The sequence below is a fragment of the Plectropomus leopardus genome, chromosome 11 (genome assembly GCF_008729295.1).
Source record: "Plectropomus leopardus isolate mb chromosome 11, YSFRI_Pleo_2.0, whole genome shotgun sequence".
In the NCBI taxonomy this organism is placed as follows: domain Eukaryota; kingdom Metazoa; phylum Chordata; class Actinopteri; order Perciformes; family Serranidae; genus Plectropomus; species Plectropomus leopardus.
In genome coordinates, this window is record NC_056473.1 from 34634733 (window position 1) to 34649009 (window position 14277).

Sequence of the window (14277 nt, forward strand, 5' to 3'; positions counted from 1 at the left end):
TTAACTGTCAGATTAGCAATGTCACAACCCATCAGATATCAGTCTTATGATGATTTGTAAATGGATATGGATGCAGATTTTTTTTATTTAAAAAAGCTAATAAAATAAATCATCATCAGACAATAGCTGGTTGGTTTCAAGACTGCATTTTGCTCTCCACATGGATGGTTTACATGCATGCAGCCAAGGCTTGCTCCAACATGATTGGTCAATACTAGTGGGACTACAAATGGACTCATTGCAGATATTTATTTTCACATTTCACATTCACAATATGTTAATATTTAACAAGTTAAGGTAAGCAAATGTGAGGAGGGATGGGGAGAAGGGGAGTTTGTCCTGAGGGTGAAGCTAGAGGGAATTCCATTAAAACCAAAAGGGTTAATCCCCTGGAGAGCATGAATGAGGAGAGCATTGTTAATGAAAATCTGCTCAGTAGCTACACAGTATCTTGTGTGTAAAGTTCACTTTTTGGCCCGTGGGTTGCACCAGAGGAAAGCTAATGGAGTGTCCATAAAATGGCTTTTCCTGAGCCTGAATATCAGCCCTCCAGTCTCGTCAACATCAGTCAAAGGAACTGAAACTAGTCTGAAGTGCTCTCCATTATCACATCAAGTCTGCACCAGTGCTGGTCTGTGAAGGATGAAACAGGCTATATTGTATTTCAGACCTTTCTCATAGCAAGGGATATAGCCATTGCCTAGACCTGTGTCCATTCACAATGAGTATTTTTCTAAACTTTAGGAATGTCTAAATCAGTAACTTCTTCAAAATCAGTAACTTCTTTAAGTCATGTGAAACTATTATTTTTTAAACATGTAATAGATGATAAGGCACACTGAGACTTTTGGTTACTAACACTACTAGTTTTATTCTACCATGAAACCCTGAGCTGATGATTGTCACAATTAACACCTAACAGCTCCACTGAGCTTTCAAACCTCTATTGGTTGTTTCGGTTTTAAATTTATGGTACAGTCTCACGCTGACCCCCTATGGGTAGTATTTTTCCCATCAAAACTGCCCTGATGCACTTTAAACATAGTCATGAAGCTAAATACTTAGATATTTATCTCAGGAGTTGTTTAAAAACAAAAATAAACTAACAGACCAGTGAATATTGTAATTAATATTTATCAGGTGGTCTAAACATGATTCCTAATAAATGCTAATGTTGCTGCATGTCTGCTGTGTAAGTAGGCTACTACACCAGAGGCCAAAGATTAATTACATGCAGCTCAAAGAGATTGGAACACCTGCTGGTTTTATTTATTTATTTCAGCTGAAAAAGTTGTCTTTTTGTCTGGCACTGTATGAGGTACTTATCCATGCATACATATAACCTACAGTAAGTGGTGGTTGGTCCACCCCCAATTTCGAGAGAGAGAGACAAATACCACTACAGCAATAATGCTGTGAACACGGGGAGCAGCAAAACGCATTTTGCCACTTAGAGAAATCTAAGTGTATGCTATATTTAACACATATTTCACACCACTTTACTTTACCATCAAAAAGCTCTTTCCAACAGGAAACTGAATCCTTTACATTCATATATGCTCTCTTCAAAGTCACCAAACTCCTTTTTCAAAAACAGTAATTTTACCTCCCAGAACACGGGAGTTTGCCGATCTATGGCTGCCTCGGTCAGTTAGTTTTCTTGTGTTATTGTGTTACTTTGGTGAATCTGGACTAACCAAAGTCACACAAAAACACTTAAACAAACCAACTGATCAAAGTTGCCAGAGAGCATCAACTCTCCTGTTCTGCAAGGTATTATTATTGTTGAGTCTGGTGGCCTTGAAAAGTGATGTAACATTTTCAATTTTCCATTGGAAAGGGCTGTTTAACAGCAAGGTTAAGTGATGAAAATATTTTTTAAATTCGGCATATACTACACTGATATGGATTTTTTCTGTGGCTAAAATATGTTTTGCTGCCACCCCCCATTCCACAGCAGCACACTGCTTAGCTTCTGTGTCACTACCCCTGACTGCTTTTCCAAACTGGGAGTGTGTCAGCCACCATCTACTGTAGGTAATAGTACACTGACTATGGCTATCCAAAAGAAAATTTTGCTTCTGACAATCTTTTTTTTGCCTGAAAAATAAATTAGCTTCTTACTTGGAAATTACTTAATTCTGACCTGCATCTTCTCAACCCTACCTTAGGAAGTATAAGGAGCAAAAGAATAAATCAGCAGGAGTTCTTTTGCTGTGCTTATAGGCTTCTCAGAGGTTTCTCAACTCTGAGAACAGATAAAATACATGAGTTGAGACCTGTTTTCTTTTGAATCTTACTCTTATCTCAAGAGCAGATTATTTTGAACAAATACAGATTACTGCATTGAGAGAGTAAAAAGAGTATTTTAAGACCTTGAATTAAGATCAGAGCTAAATTTAAGAAGTATAAGAACATGGTGAAAAATCTCATATTGATGTTATATTGAGCTCAGTTATGTCTAGGAGAAATAGGCTGGACAAAAAAGAGATCTTGTTTAGAATTTTCCTTTTCTTTGGGACAAGAACCTCATACAACCCCACATTAATAAATCCAAGCAATCCCTTTAACGTTGGTCAGCTGACCTCCAAGCAACAAGATAACAACAATCTCAGAAGAGATTGTTAAAATTTTGTCCACCAGAAAAAGTATGTGCAGATGATTTACTTGTTATACATCATTTATAAATGCGACCAGAGAACATCCTGTTCCTCTTGCTGAAGGGTAGCACTGGTACACCAGATGTGTAATGGCTAAGGAAAAAAAAAAACACTGGGCATATTAGATTCAGGTGAAAATGTCACGCTCTGCAGAGGAGCTTGGCTAGGTCTGACATCTCTGGGGTAGCCCTACAAGCCCATACATTCCTTTTAAGTTAGAGGATGGACACCTGTAGGGCAGAGCCTCAAAGGTCAGGATGAAAACAGGACCTGGCCTCATTAAAACATCCCCCGCCCTTCAGGACAGCTCAATTAAAAACCTCGTGCTGCGCCATTGATCTGCCAAGGCAAGCCTGAGAGTGGGGAGATGGGTTACATGGAGGGCGAACAGAGCTCTGCAGGGAATCCACAAAGCTGTGAAAAAACATGGGACCATAAAGCTCACGTACGGTGTAGCGAGAAGTGTTCATAAATTTGTGTGTTTTATTTAATTTAAATATGAGTGCTGGAGTTTAGTCAGCACATTTAGTCAGCTATCTTTTAAGAGATTGGGACACAAATGGTGGGATACAAAAATTCATATATGGATGTGAGCTCATTTGTTTGTGAAGAAAAGAGAATAATTTAACAGAGAGGGAATTAAGGTTGACATCCAGGGAGCAGGCGGAATATCACTGGTACAGGATCAGGAGGGGTGTGGTGTGTGTGTTGTTTTATTATTTATTTTTTTATTGTGTGTGTGTGTGTGGGTGGGTGGAGACTCACAAAGGCAGGTTGTAATGACTGATGGTTCACGAGGTTTGCCTGAGAAGATTACATAAGGATTGATTGCTTGGAGGTGTCTCTGTCACTCTTCATCCAATAAAGCCCCAAGATTAACGACTCAATGATCGACCCTGATTGTCTGTCTGTCATTCAGTCCACAATTCTCTTTCATCACCTGCTCTGAGAATCGGAGCTCTTAAGACGCTGAAACTATTTAATCTGCCCGTTTATCCATCCATTCATCTTCATGTGCGTTGGGATATGCGGGCGAAGAATTTTAAAGATTACAGATGAAATGAGTGGTTTGTACGTGCAAGATAAAATTTCTCTGAAACATCATTGATTTCATGATACCACTTTATTAGAACAGCCCCGTTACAGATGGAAAGCGCTCCAGCCGAAAAAATTCAACCTGGTTGATGAGCTATAGTATTACAAAGCCCAACTGAGGTAGCACTGCACACTTTACACAGGAGCGCATGTTCCCAAGGTCCTGTGTTTCCGAGATCTTGATTCTCTTAAAACGATTCTTTAATGCTCCAATGTGTAGTATTTCCAGGGATATACTGACAGAAAAAAATATGATAAGTGTGCTTTCTTGAGTGTATAATCACTTGAAATTCAAACTTATGTGTTTTTGTTGTTGTAGAGTGAACTGTTTATATCTACATAGGGAGTGAGTCCTCATGGAGATTGCCATGTTGCACCACTATGTTTCTATGGTAGCCCTGAATGGAAAAACCAAACGTTGGCCCTAGATCAAGCCATTCAAGTTTTTGTGTCAGCCACCATTATTAGAAGTCCATCTGCTGTTAGCAGCATTGAAGTTGGTTGCAATCTGCAATTCACAGCTTTTCACCACCAAAGCCCCCTAAATCTGACACAATTCACCTTTAAGAAGAACTTACAAAGGGTTTTATACTATCAGCAATGTTTTTTCCCTCAGCCAAATGTTCAGAGTATGTTTCCCTGGGTCAATATGCAAAAATCACTCACCTACAGTTTATAGTCTTTGTTATACTCTTTGAGACCTGAGCCCTCAATTTGCTAGGAAGACCGTTTTCTTGACTTTTCTGGACTCATTTAAAGCAGCCATCTCCATGTTGTTGTTTTTTTTTTATATTTAAACTGCTAAAATAGCCTTTAACAATCTCTTACAATGTTGGTTTGTAACAAGAGACACATGCTCAAAACTCAGCATAAGGCTGGACGAGGCCCTTGGGAACAAAGGACCCTGGGATGACACCTTTTACACCATCCTGTCGAAGCTCCTCACAGTCTGGTAAAAATAATCTCCCATTAACTCCTTGTGCACCAGGGAAGACACACCGCTGTGTCTGCTTTCTCCTTTGGCCAACAGAGAGAGTTTTCAGCAACACTGACTGCTGTGTGGGGAAATACCCACTCCAGACCGTAACATTTGGGATAATTGTTCTCTGTTACAATCAAGCTTTTGCACTTGATCCAGTGTGTTTGTATCTTTGGCTAAAGACTAAAGCACTAAAGACTTTCCATGCCTCTGAGCTCGGTCTCAGTCTGGGTTGTACTTTTAATTATTTGATTGATTTTTAATCTAATTGATTTAATTAATTTTGCACTGGCCGTAACAAGAAAACAACAACAACAATAAGTCTTCAGCCATTCCAGCAGCTCTGTGATGCTTTTTTGTTTAGATAAATCTAAAGTCAGCAAGTTAAAAGGCAGGTTTACCATGTTCACAATGTGTGTTAGCATTCTGCTAATTACTGCTTACGCAGATAGAAGTATCATCTACCTTGCAGGTACAGTATTTGTTGATAAATCAACGCTATTGGTGAAATAAATTATCTGACATATGTAACAGAGTTAGAAATATCCTCATGATGAATTTCCTCAAAATTGATGTGCTGGTCCTTTATGTGTATCATTTGGAGTCACCTGGCGGTTTAATAACGCAACTGCATAAGAAATGTTCCTTCTGGCGCACCGTACGTGCTTGTCAAAGGAAAATACTCCTGAGCTGAAGGTAGGTACCTGTGAGCTATGTTGGTATTACAGTATTTGTATTTAATGCTTTTAAGTTGTCTGTGACATGCATTTTGACAATAGGAATTACTAGAACGTGGTCTGAAAGTTGCAGACGCTAATGTGTAGAAGTAGTAATTTTATCGATACCTTTCCCTTTGTTTACTTATGCTAATGCTAGTTAGCAAGCGACGCGGCTGCTAACTCACACGAGCCAATGTTTCCGCTCTCTGTTACACAGACCTGGACGCTTGCAGTTGCCTAACACACTTTTGGTGAAGACTGTGTGCTGCTGATTGTTATGCTAGGTAGGTTTATGTTAAATAAGTGTTTCGCATGTTGTCATTGTATGAATCCTGTAATTCACGGTTTTTGATATATTGTGTTTTATGTGAACAATGTTTTTATCAATGTTTTTGTTGTTGTTTTTTTAAGTGGGTTTACATGCATGCTCTGTTTTATATTCCATTCATTTTTAGGGGAGAAGTGTTTATTTTAAAGTCGTTGAACATAAAATAGCTCCTCCTTCTGCATGCTCTACAGAAATGCATACATGATACCACTATATAATCACATATTTGTTTAATTATAGAACGCGGGTGAAAAGAATATAATAGCATTGCCATGTGAAAATATTTATTATATTAGCTTTTTGCAGGAAAAAAAGGAAAATGCTCCTGAGCTGGAGGTAGACTTGGATGCGTCCTGTTGCCTAACACACTGTTGATGAAGACTTTATGCTGTTGATTTTTATGCCAGCTCCAGAATAAAAAACAAGCCAGAGTGAGAGCCAGCCCTGTGTGGCAGTGCCATCCTTCCTCACCACAGACATAAGGGGACACCTCCACCATCGCTCAACAGATACACGCTTACACATACACAAGAGTACAAGGTAAGGGATCAAAGCACTTACTACAGTTCATCCTGAGGGACACATGAATGCCAAATTTAATGGCAATCCATCCAAGAGATCCAGTTTGAGTCCAACCAGTGCTTTTGTTTGTTGTCTCCTCCCCCACCCTAATTTATGCCATCGCCCTACTGTCAGAATCTTTTAGAGAGGTGTGAATTAGCAAATATCTATCCAACAGATCAGAAAATGACAAATAACCATTCTGGTGATCAATTTACCACTGGGAATCATAACATCGGCTACTGCATTTTGACATGGAAATTACTGGTATAGTCCATAGCCTGTTTCTTTTTATATATTGCCATAGCAAAAAGAGCAGATTATCAGTAAAAAAAAAAGATTTGGAAGAATATGAAAAAAAAGAGCAACAAAGCAATAAAGACAGGCAATAGACTGTTGTGTTCATTGAAAGCAAGGCTGGACTTGAGTAGCTGCTTTGCTGCTGGTGAGCTCCTAATGCAGTGACCATGACAAACATCTGTCCTTATTTAGAAGCTGTTAACCTTTTTGTGCAAGCATTTCGCATCCATTTTGAGATGAACAACCATTATTCACCTTCCTTATTTATTTATGAGAGTCCCCGCTCTCTCTTGACCAGCCAAGGACGGTAATGCATCTGAGCAGGTGTGTCTGAGCTGACATACAGCGTGGGCCTCTCTACACCTAATATTTATATTCATTATGTAGCCTTTCTTTAATGCAACTAAATTATAGCTGTGATGTACCCTGTGCTATAAAAACAGCTCATTGTTTGAGGAATTCTCCTTTTTCCTCATCTTACCTAGAATCAAAGTCATGAATGTCTTAATTTTCTTTCTGTTTAAATGAAAATGATTGGTGAGCTTTTTTAAGTAACATGATCAAATTATATTTTTCTACCTATTAAAACAGACATAAAGTAGCCATAAAACACACAAAGTGCACTCAGACACATCAGATATTAAACAAATATTAAACGCATCTTTGAAGTTGGAGTTTACAGGACAATAGATACAACTACTTCTGCTACAACCAATAATATTAATATCATTGTCACTGATATCCCAGAAGTCCTTGCAGCCTGAGGACAGCTGCATTTCTCTTCCTCCGCATGCTTTTGCTCATCATAATGTGTCACTGCTTCTGTGTCTCAAGCCAAGTGAATCGTGAGAGTTGATTTGAGTGGACTATTGACAGAAAAAACAACGGTGTGACCTTTCTGGACTTGTGATCATTCCTTTCTCCATGGGGACCTGGGACCATCACCCAGACACTCTTATGGCTGATTAGCTTTTGAGTGATTTTCAGTGCTGTGCTGTTGATCTGTACATTGGAATAATGGATACACTTTTAGTGTTTTCAATTAAAATTCAATTCATTTTTGTTCCTACCATGGTTAATTTAGACTGCTATTTGAGATTTAGTCCTAAGACTCATTTATACTCCCTCTAAGTATGACCTATAGGGTGCTGAACGTGCCAGGTGTGGCACTGTTTGCAAGATATCTCACATTAGGCAGACAGCTAAAACACAATAGACTGAGACGCTTTTTGAGCACAAGTATGCTTCCAAAGGGACAAATCATTTACATATCATCAGAAATGCACAAAACTAAAGTAAATACCTGCAGACTCCTCTCTGTGAGCTGAAGGTGTCTTCGATAGATAATAAACTCGACAGTCACTTAGGTACATCAGTTTCTGATTTGATCATTTCTGATTGTGATCTGCATCACATTATCATAGCTATTGTTTTTAGGTCTTTATGATATCTTTCAAAACTGCATTTTTTTCCCATGCATTTATAGATAATGTTGGGAATGCAAAAATAAAACAAGCTGAACAGTGCAATAGTGCACCTGAACATTAACTGCAACTAATTAGCCTATGTGGTAGTTTTCAGTATGCAACTATCTGCTGATAGACAAGACAAGTAATTCTGTACACACAGCCTACCCATACAGATCTCTAAGATATATTAGAAAAAGTGAAAATGAAAAGCATGTCAGATAGTGGATGTAATTAATCTTATTTTTTAATTATTTGACCAGTTTATTCATCTTCTGTGGTGTAACTGGAGTTTTACTTATTACTGCCTCCTAACAATGGATGTATTTTCTTGCATCACATGCATAACTGCAATGCATTGTGGGTGATATAGACCCCTGAATTGACCATCGTCGTTCACGTGCTCCCTCAGCCCTCTGAGAGTTGATCTCACTTAGATCTTTTCAGTTTTACAGACAATTGGAATGGCCTTTAAGGTGGCAACGGGAATTCCCTGAGGGCAGGTGCCGAGGGGCGGTGAACGAGGGCATGTTGAACAACTTTTGGAGCACAGCGCCTGTGTGATCAAGCAAGGGAGGAGTTGATGGCGAGATAATGATGAGAGCAATGAAGCAAATAGTTCACATGTTTTGGATCATGCTGAAAACATAACTACAGTATAAAGATCATAACTCATGGGGCGTATGTGGGTGTGGGTCTGTCCCTTTTACTTCTGCAGATACATGACAATATGAGGTAATATACAAAAGACAATATATGTAACTAATTAAAGTCCCATCAAAACATGCCCGTTTATTCATGATTTTTTGTTCTGTTTTCCTTGTTTGAAATGATCACATTAAATTAAAAGTATTATGTCAGCACATGCCATCTATGATATAATAAGTGCAGAAGATGGAAAGTAAGGAAGCATAAGAAGGAAACAACTCCAATAGAGAAAAAAAAGGTCGACTAATTAGGAATTTGAGCAACCTTTTATCACGCTTGTTTTTCTTTGGCCATCAAATGCAGAATATTTAGGAGCTTTAACATATATTTTACTGGTAATAAATATCTATTTGATTTTATTTTCTTTTTTCTTCCTCATTGTCTGGTGGCTTTGCACCTCCTCCTCCTCCTCCACCCACCTCCAGGCCCTACGGGAAAAGTCCCACGAGTCTGCGGTGTTGACGTCACCTGTTCATTACGCCAACTGTTGTCCAACAGACGGACCTGTTTCTATGCCACCAAACAAAAGCCTCGTCTCTGTCTCCTGGCAAAATTAAACTTTCAGGCCCCTCAGGAGAGAAACTATTCATTAGCGAGTGACTCACTCACATCTCTAAGTGTGTTCACATTAACCCAGAGCTCCGTTCTGTTTGTCTTAATCCTTTTGAAAAAAAAAAAGAACTGGAGTGTGATACAGTCTTTACTCGACTCACCAGTCAAGTCAAAACATCGAGTCACTCAAATGTCCCCCGAAAATGGATGAATCAGGATATGAATAATATTAAGAGATGATTTTACTCTCAGCGTTCTCAGCATTGACAGATCATTAAAGCAGAGATGACTGATATTTTTACAATAACAATGTATTAAATGGCAATGTGGAAACAATGTGATAGGGGTGGCTTGTTGTCATGAACCAAAAGAGAATCATCACTCAAGTGTGCAGCTCATTTTTTTGATTGGAAAAACTGTAAAAACCCACTGCACACTGTATGCTCAGCACCAAACAGCAAACAGATACAGTTAGCGACGAGGTAGTGAACATACCAGAGCAGCTGAAGAGCCAGATATTTCCCTCAGGAGTTCATAGACCAAACAAGAGCTGAAGCAGAGTGAATAATGGAGTTATATTCATCTGGTGGCCAGAAGCACAACTTCAAATGAATGATAACTGCTGATTTTGGAAATAAGCAGCTGTTTGCTCAAGGGTGCCAGTTTTGTTTCAATATTGGGGGAGTTGGGGGTCCTCTGCCAGGAATGATTGAGTGTCAAAGACCTTATCACCTGCATTCCAGTAAAATTTCCCATTTCATTATTTGCTTTTCTGCATTAGTTTATGGTATAAATTCCTTTATTTTCATCAAAATATAGGTCATCTGCTACTTAACTATTCTTATTATTTTTGCTTTATTGTAATCTTCATCTGTGTTTGCTAATAAGTTGTTGTTTGTTTTTTTGTTGTTGCAGTTTTTAATTTTTTTTATGTCAAAATAATTAGTGCCATAAATATATTAAAATTGGCTGTATAGATTTGTTAAAAGATTTAACTTTATATAAAAAAATAGTGGAACATCTCTGAGGGCCCTGTCACCAAAATGGTTTAGTCTGGACCTGCAATAGCATTCATCAGTAAGCGCGGCAAGTGCGCAGTGATGCTTGTTATGCTTGGAACAACAACATACATTGTCATGTCTTAAATAAAGTTATTATTATTATTATAATTACTGGCCAAAAAGATCAGTAATTGCAATAATTTTGCATAAAAAGACAAAATAAAAAAATAAAAATAAATCATATTTTTAAAATATTTCTTTCAGTCATACCAGAATTTTGTTTTTTAAACTTTGTTTAAAAAATGACCAACAAATCTACATCTGTCTGTGCACAGCCAAATCCCCAGTAGAAGTCCATCCTAGCACAAGTAATTTCTTGGAGATTTGTGATGAAATTTTCTGTCACCAGCTTACATAATTGGCAAAAATCCTCTGACTGAACCCTGAATCCACCATGTAGTGGCTGCTTTCTGCTTGGCCTATACACTGCCTGTGCAGACAGTTATATGGATGCTCCAGCAAACCCCTGGGGCACAATTTGTGGCAGGCCGCATACACCGACACAAACAAGAAGGTATTTTAAGTGCTTCATAGTTTAAATGTACCTTCTGTGTTGCGACTTCATGTTTCTCTTTGAGTCGTTAGCTTTCTTGTACAGTTGTGAAATGTACCTCATATTTGCATCCATTACTGGCCACCAGAGTCTTGTGGCTGTTGATGTATCCCCACTGGCCAATAGAAGTTGATAAAAGTTATAAATTTATTGATGTTTCTTCACAACACAAAGCTGAAGTCCTGTGCCGCTACTAGCTTGTTCTGCTTGCTCCTGTGAATCAATGCAATCTCTCATTAGTATTTCTGTCATCGGTCTTTCTGAAAAGGCCACCTTTTGTCCTGCTATTACAGATAGTCTGAACTAGCTGTGACCATGTGACTCGCCACCAGACTCACCTCATTCTGTTGAGTGGGAGACATTTAATATATGGGAAATGATGTTTGTTAAAGGCTAAAAACAGAAACATTAAATAAAAATCCCATCCCTGTTGAGACAAATTGTGATGAACCACATACATACCGCTGAGTGGTTATGTTTCTGGGCTGAGATTTTGGTAATTAGGATTATCAAGAATGTCACTTTCATGTCAGTTTTATGCACTTCCAACTACAGTAGGTATCTTTTATAGAAAATAACTATTTGTCAAATTTTCTAAATCCCTCACTAAATCCTGAAAGTAATATACAACATTTAACCTGGCTCCTCATAGTTCTCTGAGTGACATTTGTAAGAACCACAAAAACAACCAATCAGAGCCAAGAAGAGTCTAATACAGTGACAGTGGAGCAAGAGGATTTTTTTGTGTCGTGCATTACTGTCAGGATATACTGACAGTTTCAGCAAATATAAAAAGAAGCCATTTTTATACCTCCGCACAGGTGATAGCTGCGGCCAGAGGGAATTATTTTCTTGGTTTGTCTGTCCATCCCTAGGTACGTCCAGTTCTCGTTAACGTGATATCTCAAGAATGCCTTGAGGGAATTTCTTTAAATTTGGCACAAACATCCATTTTGACCCAACAATGAACTGAATCGATTTTGGTGTTCAACAGTGAAAGGTCAAGGATACTATGACCTCACAAAACATGTTTTTGGCCACATGAATTCATGCTATGATTATGACAAAATTTCAAATAAATGTCTAATAGGATAAAATCATAACGTGATGACATTTTATATCCGAAACGTCAAAGGTCAACTTCACTGTAATATAATGTTCTGCAAAAACACTTTTCTGGCCATTACTCAGCATCACATCTCATCAGATATTTGGTTGGATTCTGAATTGGTGAGGCGTATATTTTATATACCTTTAAACTGTGCTGAATGTATAGGTGTTCTGTGCTGCTGGTGGGAAGATGTTGTGATACTCAGTCAAGTTTATGTTCATGTGTTTGTTTCCAGTTCCTGCCGTGCCTTTTTTGATTACTGCGTATGTTTAACCTGTGGCTTATTTCACTCACCCGTGTGTAGTCAGTAATCGGCCCTTGTTTATTTAAGGTCCAGTGTTTCCCCCATTCATCTGTCAGATTGTCATCGTCACCATGGTGTGTTTATGTTCTCCAGCCTTTTTCTTGTGTTTGCTTATCTGGGTTTTGACTCTGCTTAGCTTTATGGACTTAGATTATTATGTGTTTTCAGTGAACTAATTTTACTGCCTTCACTGACTGCCTTCACATGTATGATTCCTTATCACAAAAGATTTGGATCTAATAAACTGGTGTTTGGTGCTTTTCTCTGTCACTGGTGCCCAGTTTCATACTTTGTGACAGATGTGTGTGACGCATCCATGTTTTTACAGACATGCATGTAAACTTGAGGTGCAACTTCACTGTTGCGCGGAGGCACAGAACTGTGAGACTGTAATTCTGGTTTGTGTAAGACGCATAAACTTACACATGAAATTGTCTGAGGAGTTGAAGTGGGTATTAATATAATACAGGTAACCATATTTCCAGTGGCCTCCCGTTCCCTCTGCTGCTCAGTGATGTTGATGTTTTAAATCATGATTTGGAGACAGCAGGGCACAGTCTGCTGCCTGCCTTCATCTCATCGGGTTATATCTTTAATTGGGGTATAAGAAGTGTTTGAATTTGAGTAAAGAAGTGCCAGAAGTCAAAAGTAGCAGCCTGCACAGCATGTACACACAGTTTTTCTGATCATTTTCAGATGCTTTTTATTCATTATTTCACGATTGATAGCTTTTGAAAGTCTGCGTTTAAGTTAAGACAGAAAAGAAAAGCTAAACAAAATAAAGTAGGGAGGGGAAAAAATACTGTTGTGCAATCAACAGGGTACATCCGTTCAACTGTGTCACATACTGCCTTGCTTTTGGCCTAAAAGTGCATCAAGTACTTTACTCTGTGTCACATAACATTTATGATTTATTTATATAGTCACATATTTGATTTATGATACATTGACTGATTTATAAGGTAGGTTTGAGATATGACATGGTATGTTGTGATTGTGACAATGGATCAAGGTCACAGCTGGCTGTTGCCTCTTCACTGTGACCCGTACTGGCCTCTGCAGGTCTTTCTTCAGGCTCTTTCTAGTGCTGGAATTAAGGTGACAAAAAATCAATATTTAATCTACAATTTCCCACATTGGGTGCAATAAATGGTTTGTCAATAGAATTGGAAAAATGAAGCTGTACATTTGTAACACCCGACATACTGAAGGTATGTCTCTATAAGTAAACTAGGCTTGTTGTGGTCTATAAACCTAAAAGGAATCATGGGAAGAAGTCCACTATCATAAAAGCACCCAAGAAAAGAGAATATGACAGAAAAAGTATTAATCTAATGGTTTTCCAATGGTTTTCTGCAGACAGTGCCACACTGCAGGATTGGGTGAACACAGCAGGAATGTTCCGAAGCAGAAAAAGAAGGAGCAGAAGAGGGACAGATCGATGGATCTTGTCGCTCTTTTTGTCCTTGCTGTCATGCTGTCTGGCCTTTTGTTGCCTAATGCCAAATGTTATGTTTGTGAAGAGTGTAAGACGAGGGAGACAACATTTCCTGTTGTTATCATTTCTAACATGCAAAAAGAAAAAAAATGTTCAGAACAATCGATGAAAAGGCTTTCTTTTCAGAATGATAAATATATCAAACAGTAACTGCAATATCCCTGCTATATAATCACATGTATCAAATTAACTTTAAAAGCATTACAATTTAAATATATTCTTAAAGAAAAGTGAACCATTCACCAAATATAAGTCAACCCTTATGAGATTATTTTCACCAAACTAGTAGCTGAAAATGAAAAGTTGTCAATAATGGTCCTCTAATCTGATGTAATGTCTTCAAAATTGATTTCTGTAGTCATTCCACTTAAGTATCTCTCTG

General features: G+C 38.2%; 1 long non-coding RNA gene across 4 annotated transcripts; it reads left to right on the plus strand.

Moving 5' to 3' along the window:
• The first annotated feature begins 5378 nt into the window (after window positions 1-5378).
• Window positions 5379-14053, plus strand: LOC121949715. Of its 4 annotated transcripts, none has more exons than XR_006106283.1 (4): window positions 5379-5430; window positions 5671-5737; window positions 6189-6321; window positions 13757-14053. It is a non-coding gene; the product is annotated as an uncharacterized LOC121949715 (long non-coding RNA). The 4 variants fall into 4 exon arrangements; XR_006106281.1 differs by lacking the exon at window positions 13757-14053 and adding an exon at window positions 9242-9563; XR_006106284.1 differs by lacking the exon at window positions 13757-14053 and adding an exon at window positions 8556-8634.
• The last annotated feature ends 224 nt before the right edge of the window (window positions 14054-14277 follow it).